Source organism: Columba livia, chromosome 2, assembly GCF_036013475.1.
Source record: "Columba livia isolate bColLiv1 breed racing homer chromosome 2, bColLiv1.pat.W.v2, whole genome shotgun sequence".
NCBI lineage: Eukaryota > Metazoa > Chordata > Aves > Columbiformes > Columbidae > Columba > Columba livia.
Window position 1 is genome coordinate 132,283,363 of NC_088603.1, and position 12,038 is coordinate 132,295,400.

Here is a 12,038-nt window from a genome sequence, read left to right on the forward strand (position 1 = left end):
GTGTCTGCTATGGCCAGTGTGACTCAAATTCACATAGCACCAGGTATTTACCCATTTCTGCAGTAAAAAGTTAGAAAATCTTTGTATTGACTCAGAAAAGAGAAAACAAAGTCAAAAGTTTTTTTTCTTCTTCTTTCTTTAGAGGAACAAGAATTAAATTAAAAAAAACCCCACCCAACATTTAAACAGTTACCTCTTATGTACAAAGGAACCAAAAGCTAGCAAAGCGCATAGCCAGTGAACAGTCTTTATTATTTTTTTCTTCAGGTTCATGTACCTGAATATATGAGTTTATTTACAGGTGGACAGGTATCCACAGAAGTAATAATCAGCATACTTCTATTTGGCTAAAAGTCGTATAAAAAAAGACAAAACACTTCTTTCAAATACTTTCCAAATATATATATATATTAAAAGTATTCAGTATTTCCATTAGTGCCAGAGTTGGAAGCTCTTTCTCATTTTAAAAAGTTAACTTGGTGATAGTAAGTGACAGCAAAGGACCGACGGGTGCAGTCGGAGCTGTGATTTGAGGGACCGCGGCTGGAGCTCCACCGGCCCCCAGGGACAGTTCCAGATCGCAGAGAAATGCAGCAGCGTCTTTCTGTCGCTGGTACGGGCCACATCGCGGCGAGGGCCACGTGCCAGCTCCAGAGAGGAGAGCCTCCCTGGCCAGGCTGAGCATCCCTCCAGCTGCCGTCTCTGCGTCACCCTCCTGGGACAGGGCCTCTGCTGACAGAAACCGTCCCAGCTCTGGGGGATACGGCAGCTGGTGACCGCTGAAGACCTGGCCTCAGGTATGGCTTGTCAAGTCATTGGGTTCTGTGGGTCACGGTGTAGGGGCCCTGGTAGGGAATATGTTTTTCTATTGAACATACAAAGAGCACTGCATTTTTTTTTTTTAAAAGTACAGTGTTTAAAAAAAATAACAACTCAAAGAAGTAGTGGAAATATTCTTTATGCAAATGGACAACTAGCATGGGCAGGGAGTTCAAATGGGAAAATATAATTTCCACACTAATTCTTGTAAAGAATATAAAATTAAAGGCCTTAGCCCATCAAATACATACTGCAAAAATAGTTTTCAATTAAACATAACCTAGATGAGTGCACATCTCTGGACAGATAAGAATACTGCTGCCTTCATACTGGTATCAAATATTTGAGTAGTTTGCATATAAACAAAATCTTTCTTTGTTGTTGAGTCCAGGCTTGCTTGACTCTCAAGCAAGGATATTCTTAATACATCTATTTTTTTTTTTACTTTCTTCCTGTAGGATGAGCTGTAAGAAACACCATTCATTGACCAGACTGGGCTGACATATATCATAGCAAAAAATTAGGTAAGAATGTGGCATGCAATACCTTTTCCCTTCATTTAACTACACCAGCTAAAAGAATAAGACATCCATTTTTCATCTTTCCTACTCCCTTCCAACAGAGGGTACACTAAAAACCACCTCTGATCCTTCCTTCATCTCTTACACGCCCCAGCCCTGAGGTCCAGTCAATGCCTGGGATGAAGGGTTGAGTGTTTTGAGCAATGTCCCAGCCATGAGACCACAACCCCTGAGGAGCCTCCATGCCACCTAAACTCCTGAAGTCTGGGGGTTCCTAACCTAGGGGAAAAGGTTGGAGTTCAATTGGTTTGAGACACAGTAAGAAAATGCATAGTTTGTACGCATACATTCACTTTAGGAAGATCAAATGAAGGTTCTTTGCTATGTAGTCTCATCACCATCTGCTTTCAACAAGAGACATGACCTGACCAAGATGCAGGAGCCCAGTTAAGCCCGTGAGTTAATCGTAACTGAATGTCATCCCCAAAAAGGAAGTAGCTGCTTTTGCTTCTTGATTTTTTGAGATAATTTTAAGTAGTTTTTCATTCGAAGACTGTTGTTTATGTAATAACGTAAAACAGATTTGGGGATTTCACGATTCCACTTCAGCTCTGGTCATCTAAGTATTGGCGTCCCCCACTCCAAGGTTGAGTAACAAAGTGTAAGCCCTATAAGACAAATGAGCAAACCAACAGAAATCTGTTTTTTGCTATGGTGTATGAGCTAGATTAAAACGTGATTATTTTAAAATGCTGAAATTCTAGTTCAGCAGTGAGTAGTGCTTTTTTGCCCCTTTTTTTTTTCTTTTCAATAGCTGAGCTAGTATTTAGAAAATCCTATGAGTTTGCTCACTTTTGCTTTTATTTCGGTTAACGCTTTGGAATCTAGCTGCTTCCCGTGAGGAATGTCTATTATCCTGAGCATCCCTGAACATACAACAGCGACGTACCGGGCAGGATGGGCTTAAAGACAAGGAGAAAACCTTGGTTTAAATGTTAGTCTTGTTTTCCATTTGTGCTTTTTTGGAAGAAAAATGGCTTTCTCACTTGTGATACTTACTAAAACAGTGGTTTGCTACCAAATATAACTTCAACAAAGATTTTTACTGCTTTTTACTAATCAAGATGTTCTATAAATATTCATCAAGGAATTGACTTTTTTCATGATACTTCATGTTTCTTAATTTTTAACTAGGAACAAAAGTGGTTCATGCACTTATTAGATGACTGAGATTCTTCCAGGTAATTTTTATTCCACCGTATCCACGAAAACTGCGCAAAAACATTTTTGAAACTAGGAAAAAATGTAATAATCGGATAATCAGGATTCCCAAGGAGGAGAGTATATTTATCAAAGCATAATTTGCAATGTAAGTTAAGAAACTTTGCCTGTAGCTAGTGAACTGATCATTTGCTGGGAAATGAAAAAGCAGATAACATTTTTTTCCATACAATGAATAGCAGAAGTGCAAGAGGATAAGATGTGCTCCTTCTAAAACTCAGTGACCAGAAAGAAACGATTTTACCTGAATGACTTGAATAACTTGAGAAATAAATATTCCTTCCCAGCTTTTAGAAAAAGTTACTCTGTCCAATCCTGGTTTAGTGCATTAATAAAACTCAGGAGCTAATGCTTAGCAAATTAGTAAATGAGTAGTCTTTCTTTAACATTTCAAGTGTAAGTATCCTTAGTCTTTTCATTCAATTATTTTCATAGACATTTATGCATTAATATACACATAGCTAATTTCACAAATGTTTTTAAGAAAAATATTTGAAATGTTTGGAGCATCATGACTTGTACTGAGAACGACTCCCTGCATCTCTGAAGTCTATGAGAAGTGCTCTTGGTTCCGCAGGCAGACTCGGCTCACAATGCAGACACAAGGATTTTAACACTTTTTTATCTAAAATAACAAGAAAATTCTTAGAGGAATTTCGGAGAGCCCAAGTCTGAGTGTTTTTGATCCAGCACTAAAACATTTTCAGTGGCAACAGACTGATGAGTTATGGCCAAGGTCCTCTGAATTCTGGAGTTCTCCCCAGCTGCTGGTGCTACATGGAGACAGTGAGAGCTCAACAAAGGTCTGCATGGTGGCATTTTGTTGTTCTGTGTTTATCTTAAGAAAAAGCAAAGAAAAACCACCTGCTTCTAGTAAGAAAATGTTTTGCTACGTGCAAGTGACTGGCAGTGGAAGTACCTCATCTAGATCTGCCATGCCACCCCACAGACTGACCCCAGAGGGCAGGATCAAATCAGATTGCTAAGGAGTGTCATCTACGTGCAAAAGTCTTGTAAGATTTCCTTCAACACACATGAAAATACAGAAACCAATGGGACAACAGAACTGTTATTTGTGCTGCTGGACGGAGTGCCACCTCAGAGCAGGCCTGTCACTGCTCTCGCTCTCTGAAAAGGAACCGAGGACTCTGCGAGGTGGCTGACAAAGCACTTTTGCAGGGATTTCACAACAGAGTGTCAAGGACGTCCAGGCTGTGCGGGTCTGAGCACGCAGGCACTTATCATGCAGGACTCGCTCCTGGGAGGCCTCCCTGCTGCACTGCCCTGGGCTTTGCTCTCCAGTCACCGCAGACTTCCGCTTTTCCAGGTGTGGTTTGGAATAGAGTTTGGACAAAGCAGAATTGAAAAGGTCTTTATTTTTCGATATACTCCACAAGATCTGAAGGGATTCTGTGCTGGGGTAGAGGAGCTGTTCTTCAATTGAAATGTTGAAACTGGCATCTAGAAATTCTCGAGCTAAACTACATGCTCACTATAAGGGCTGTACATTTAACACCGAAATCAGGGGGAAGATGAGTTCTTCAGTAGCTCGTTTAGAAACAAGGTGATTGTCTTTAGGATGCTGGTTTCCAAAACTGGAGAGGATGAAGACAGGAAAAAAAAACAAAAACAAAAGAAAACAAATGGAAATACCGCTGACAAACTGGTAGCAGGTCTTTGAGGCTTTGGAGAGCTACCGCTGAAAGCAGGAGCGTCCAAACACACCCCCAGGGGGGTCGGGTACCTGTGTGAGTCCGGCCCCTCCAGAGACAAGGGGCTTCACCACACGGCATCGGCGCGGTGAAAACCCATCTCTGTGGTGACTGAGTGAAACCAAATTCAACTTTTCTGTGAGCTCTTTTCATTTTAACCGTCTTATTCAACAGTTATATGCTTCTTTAAACTAGATTAGGCTAATTTTTTAAGACCCATATCAAACGCAGGTTTTGCATATAAGCAAACTCTACGTCTAGAACTTTGTCTCCTGCTTATTCATATTTCATCTTAAACCAGGCTGGCCATTCTGTATTGAATTTTCCAAATGGTAAATAATTTCAGAAGCTATTTCTCAACAGATCATTAAAATAAAAAAAATCTCTGCTCTAAGCCACTTATTTGCTGTATTTTATGGAACTTGGCTTTTTATAAAAACATCTTACTTTCACGGTTAATTTCTAGTTAAAACTAGATTAACAAAACCTTTGTTGTTTTGTATATCAAAAATACATAGCCCAACCAGTGAAAAAATATATAAAGTGCAATGCAGAGCAAATTAAAGCTCAGTAATTTTACACTGAGTGAAAGAGGAAATGCTCTGGTTCTAAAAATAATAATTCAGAAAAAAAATTTAAAAAAGAACTTCATGTTGTCTAAAACAGTATTTCATAGGAAATAAAGGAAGGACAATATACATGGGCAGATATTTCCCTTTTGTGACTGAAGCAAGACAAAAGGATGTGTGGATCTAAATAGTGCAGCAGAGTGTATTCAAAATCTCATATTCATAAAAGTGGGCAATTGGGCTTTTGTTTTCCTACAGCTGCTTAACTTGTGCTAAATTCACCCCCTTCTATGATGGAAATGCTTTTCTTTTATGAAACAAGCAGATGACAAGAAAACATGATTGTTTTTTTTCATGGTTTAAGAACTGTAGTGCAATTGATGCTGACAGTTCCCTTCCTTCAGTTACCCTGTGAGCCTTTCCCTTCTCCCTGGCGTTCCCTCCGCTGTTACACTGCTGCTGAAACAAAAAGGAGGCTGAAAAACAGCAATAACAAAGCAGCTGATGATCTTTCCTATTTGCTACCATGTCTGGGTAAGAAGTATACGCTGGTTTCCTGTGGCCCAGAGGCCTCGCACAGAAATCACATCTCCCCACCTCACAATAAACCTCACCTGGCCTGAGACTCCCTGAATGACACCAGCCTGGCTGCAGGACACCCTGGGGCCAGGGGAGGACCAAGGACCAGTAAGATTCCTTTCCGTGTCCATTAACTCCTGCAGTATCTGCTTAGCAAAACCATGGCACAGTTGAGAGAAGGTAGTCTTAAGACTCATTGTATGTAGAATTATGGATCTAACTCTTCTTTTTTCCCCCTACAGACTCAATTTCCTATCAGAATCAATACTGGTTTAATGGCATTCTAGCAGTGCTAAGCAACCAGTTCTCTTGAGCTGGCTGCTGCAGGAGTACGTGCGAGTCCAGGCCCTGCACGAGACTCCAGCCAAGACAGGGTGGGGTAATGTCAGGGTTATCGTGCCCGCCACAGGAAGAGCAGAGATTCAGACCCTGAAGCCATACACTGCTGTAGCCTTTAGGCATTTTATACAGACCTACACTTTTAGGAGTGGTTCAAGTCAGCATAACCCAGGACATTTATCTCTAGAAATGTCTCTGCCAGGAGGCAGGAACAGCTCTTTCAACAGTAGCACGAGCTTATGCCAACTTAATGTGCTGTGGAACTGCAGTGTTAGGTCAAATGTAGAGAACTAAATCTAAAATAACATTCCCAATAGCCCATGACTGACAATGTCTGGTTCTTTGCAAGCGCAGTGGTGGCTGCTGCTGTGTTAGAAATGCCCATAGAAAGTGATGGGGCAATGCTGCCTTTATAAAACATCTACTCATAAAACACTTGCTTAGGAAGAGTTGGAAAAGAGTTGGAAAGAGCCTCCTTTACCTGGGGCTCAAGCTTACGTTGGCTGACCACCATGTGCTTAGCAGCTCTTAAATCTGTCACTAGATGACACACACAAAGTGCTGCTTTGTATTAACAGAAATGGAGCCAATGTCTTCCAACAGCCCTGCCAACGTGCCTGGGTTCACATCCATCCCTCTCACAAAGCCTAATGGCAACATTCTCTTCTCAAGCACTTGGAAAGGGAGATTCACAATTTCACGCTCCTAGTTACAGTGGAAATAGTCACACAGAGGAAAACCCAAGTGCCCTGTGTGAACAGCCCTTGTCAATGCACTTATTCATGGGAATAACTGCAGCTCTGCTGAGAAAACCTGAAATGCTTCGGGGGATCAGCTAGTTACTACACTATCTGCATTCTGCTCTTAACTCCTTAACAAGACTTTTTATCAGGCTTGTAATTAAAAAAGAAAAAAGAGAGACTTGTGTAACTGATGGCTTTAGATATTGCAAACACATGAGATGGAACATCCAGCACTGGATCTCTGGGCTACGGACAAATACACCCAAGTTTCATAAGTGGCTTATTGCAGAACAACACTTTCAGTTTTCTCTCTCCTCCTCAGATTAATTAGAAGTAATTTCCACTGAACTGTTGGCATGACTAGGGAGGAAAACACAAAAGACTGCATTGATGTTGTTCAGGTCATTGGAGTTTCTAGTCTTTTATGGTCAATTTATTTACACAATCTAATTTTAAGTAACTGCTGTAATTTCAGTATCTGATCATATTTGGCTTAAGATACTTCTAATGAAAGATGATACATTTGGGCAAGAAAGACTACTGAGCAGAGTTAAGTACTGTATTATAGAACAATAAATAAACCCAGTGTTGGTTACGGATGGAAGAACCTTTTCCTTATGCATTTAAAATAGCGCAGTGTTTTGGCAGATGAAAGAGAATCTGTATCACATACTGTGATGAGGCTACAAGTCGAACAATACACAAAAAGGCAGCATTTACACAAAGTACCGTCAGGTTTGTGATGTGTAACTTGCTATTCTCAAGCCATCGGCCTCATCACCAGTAAAAAAGGGCCAAGACAGAGAGTTTCCTCCTCTTGTTATCCAACTCTGACCAATTTTTTGTTTCAGGTTTTACCTGACTGCCTGAAGCATGTTTCTAGTAAAGGCTCTAGGTAAAGGGCTAAAGGACAAGCTCAAATTTAAAGTCAGGCAGACAGGCAAAAAACCAAGGAGCCTTCTGTTCAACTGACCTGATTATTTCAGTCTTTCAGCTAATTCTGGACTTTGAGCATAAGAAAAAACCAGTAAGTGAGATGGGAAAATGACATGTACGTCACTGTTCAACAGCAAAAAAAAAGAGTATAAAATAGCAAGATACACCATACTTGGCAACCTGTATTCTGTTGACCCCACGGTGCAGATGGAGAGAAGAAATTATCATGGAAATATGTGAGCAGAACTTTAGTTTGATTGTTCAAACCCTTTTCATAACCAAACAAGGAACCCTCAGCATTTTCTGTATGACCTTCTGCTTGCATGAACTCTCCATTTAAGCTGGAGCAGATCATGTTGTACAGCCTCACTCATACTACAGCATAATGAAGAAATCTCTCAATTTAAAAAGTTATTTTCAAAAGAATACGATTTCAAGCCAGGTATTGGGAATTCATGAATATGTTCACCGAGTACAAACAAATAAAACCCAGTCATAAGATGCAAGAGACAAAATTTTCTCCAAACACCAAACTAGGCATTTTCATGACATCACTGGAAATTATGGACTAAACTGTCTCTGTAACCAATGACAATATTTTTTTCTCTTTCAGTAATCCAGATTTTGTCAGGTGTTTTAGGTTACTTCTGCCATATAAAACAACACACCGCTATTCTGTATAATTTACAGTTTCCCCTCTGCTCTTTTTGGTTCTTAGCAAATCGCAAATCTTGTTTCATAATGTAGAAGAAACGGTTATAAAATTATACCAACATTATCATTTCAGAGAGGTAATGAGATCCCAGTGCTATAAAAGTTCATTTTAAAAGAGTGCACATTTTGCAGCAACATACAAACACACACCACTTGTTCCCATAATTTAGCCCTTTGTAAGTATTGCACCTTGTTACTAAGGCTACTGTCTATTTTCTTTTAACACTAAGAGTTACACATAGACAATATAATTTGTGGCTTAAAAGCACAGTATTCCTAAAGTTTTTAGGTAAACTTACTTATTTCCTCGCATACTCAGAGCTCCTATGCCTCTGGTTGCCTGGAGGAGTGTTGAGCATACAGGGAATAACTGGAACTATATCAATTTATAGAACATGCATGTTTTTCTGATGTGCTCGAGTAAGTTCCTTTGAGCTTGATGGCAAACAGACACCTTTTGCAAACCTAAGTAATGGTTCCGCATGCTGAAAGGTACAGTTAAACTTGTCTTTCTCACTTTCCCTTTGCAACGTAAAAATAATTAAGAAAAAAAAAAATCTAAATTTGTCAGGTCTTCTAAATTCAAGATAAATTGCATAAAATCAGAAGAGGATAGATTGTCTTACAAAGTGCATATTTCAAACAAAGCTGTCAAAGAGTATATGCTCTGGCTCAGGCCTGATTTCAGAAGAGCATAAAAACGTGCGCCTAACTTTAGAAACACAGGCAGTCTCATCAACAAACTCTGTGAGTGAAGCTGAACAAATACTTGAGTGCTCTGCTGAATCTAAGCCTACATTTTATCGTTGGACTGCCCACAGTTCTACCTCTGCACAGCCATACCTGCTAATGTATAGATCACATGCAGCCCTTCCCTGAAAGATTTGTGGGCATCACTGTAGGAACTAATTACAACAGTTAAATACTGATACTAAAAATACTGATGCCAGGTGCTATTTACATTTCTAAGTCCTAATATTGAAGATTTTGATTCTAATTCACTTCAATAGAACTAATTGGGAATTTGCAGAATGGAGTCCCTGGACACATGAGAAAGAGCTGATAGGAAAAGCTATTATGGACCAAAAATAAACTATTTGCGTACAAATAGAAATTTGAGCATTTGCATATATGTTCCTTCAAAATACCAGTGAACATGGTTCAATGAAACCCTGGGTTTACTGAAGCTGATGCCTTTGCAGGTATGAAGAAAAAATAGCGGTGGCACGTTTTCTTTTCATTTCATGTAGAAATGAGCACTTTGCCAAGTGGAGTACACAACACCTCCAGGATATCACACAATATATCACTTTTTTGCTTGCTGAAATAATTTGGTAGGAGGAAATCCAATTAGAAACAAAATATGCTTTGCTCAAGCAACTATATAAGAAAGCCTTCATATTTACAGTAGATGCTGAAAAGATTTATACAAATGTATAGATGTATATTATAATTAGGTTAAGGTTCAGGCTCATTTTCTAAATTTGTATATTATCTAACATGTCTTTTCTCTATTTGGAACTTCACAAGCTATAGCATTAAATAAGATCATGCTCACCAATTAGTGCTTACTTCTGATTTTAATAATTCAAGTAGTGACATATTGCTCTTTCAATTTTGCCTAGAATAGGAAAAAAAAAATCTATTTCTTATCCATCTTCCATTCAACTAAATGTACATCCTGCCTTCACAGCCCTCTTATATTCCCTGAGGAAATTTGTATTAACTGTATCTTTTTTTTTTGGTCTTCCCAAGGCATTTTTAAAAAATATTTTAGTAACTTGTGTTTATCTGACCATGACACATGATGTGCCAACTGCTGTAGGGTATCACATACTATGATAACGACTCTGAAGCCAAACCCAAACTTTCGAAGATTGGTAACGATGGTAAACACTAACGTTCAAATACTTGGAAGTGTTTGAGTCCATCTTTTTAGCACTGAATTACATCAAGAATATTAATTTAATCTTAAAAGCCCACCTCATTCATATAATATTGTGCATATTCAGAAGAAACAGAAAAGAATAAAGTCTTCCTGCTACTAAATTAATTTCCCTCAAGGATGTATTAGAGATCTCACATTCAGATTTAAACACGGAAGGGAAACGATACTTGGTATTCAGATGTGTTTGAAAAAGCAGAACACTGGCTTGTTACTAAATTTACCCATTCCCTCACATTTCACCAGCTGACTGGCCAAAAGAATTCTTGCTGTCAGTATGAGCAAGCACAGGAGCAACCTGTATTTTATTTTGCTTAACGTCATCAGACACAGATCAATTTCTGTTTTCAGGGTCTTTTCTGGGTTGCTATTAAAATGGTCTGCGTGAAGCACAAAGTACACGATTAGTGTTTTTCATATTAAGAGTAAACTCAGAAAGTTGTAAGTGGAAGATGCACATCTTTAATGCTGCATATGGATAGAAGTGAGATTGTGGTCTATGTGAAAGCACTGTAGTCTAAGGTGGAAAAAACAGTTCAAATGGACCCTATCATCTATAGCCGTACACTGGCTCCACATAGATGCAGACAAGGGCAGCTTACATCTATCTAGCAGGTACAGAATCTAGTTAAACTCTCAGCCTGAATAGTTTTTTGCTGATAATGCACTAATTATTTTGCTAAAGGTGCCATAAAACTCTCCTGTACTTAGGCTGAAACAAAATCCCCACTATGATGCTTTGCAACAGCCCACAGGTATCTACCAAAAAAACTGGACAAACAGATTAAATCCTATACCCTGTACTGGTCCCAGGTCCCGTGCTACCAGCTTACAGGAAGATTAAATAAAGTGTAAATATAAGACCAAGATGAGACTTTACAAATGCTTGCTTATAAAAATACTTCTAAGAAAAGGCGCAGCACAGCTTTCTCCAACAGATGACTGAAGTTTGAACCAACAAGCCTCACTGGCAACCTGCTATGTCTCTATACATGGCCAGCCAGCTTCTCATTCCATGTCCTGTTTCTGGGATGGTGTTTCAACACATTTGCAAAGAGGGAAAGAAAGAAATCACTTTGTATTGCCACACCGACAGCAACTGTCCAGAATTCTTGGCAGGGCCCCTCTAGCTGGTCCCAGACCACAGCAAGAAAAAGAAAACCATCCCGGCTTGCTGGATCAGAATGAATGAAAGAAGAAAGTCAGTGACGATGACATGTGGGAGATCACATGGAGCTGGAATCTGTTCTTAAATGCAGGTTCTACAAGAATTTTTGGGTAAAGCTTTGCCTCCTGTTGTGTTTCATACCTATTTGTTACCTTCAAAAATGAAGAAGAGAAGTAATGAAGAAAGGGAGTCACTGACAGCAAACACGTGCAAGATAATCTGTAGCCCATTAGACAGCTAATGTGCAGACCAGGCTAACAATTTGGAAGAAGTAATTCAACAGAGAGGCATTCTGTTCAGCTTATTCACACAAGCAGGGCTTACAGGTCTTGCTTACCTGCTAGGTGATGACTGATATTGGTTAAAATTAAGTGTAAACCTGCAAATTGGAATGGAAGAGTTTTTGCTCACTTTGCATCTTGAGGATCCTGTTATATTTGTGCAAGGCACTAGAGAATCAGGCACATTGTTTAGGGTGGAAACCATTGTATGACTAAGATGATCTGAGTCTGTAACATCCGACAGCTTCATACAGGAGCTGCTGGAGCACAGCCACATTTTTTAAATTGCCATTAGAACTTCCCACTTTTAAAATTATCTCCTTTTCCAGATCTTTGGAGGGATAGGGTAAACCGGCAAGTGGAAATAGCTTTGTTACAGCGAGAAAACTCGTGAAGAAAAATATTTGGGATCTATACAGTTGATCTCCACT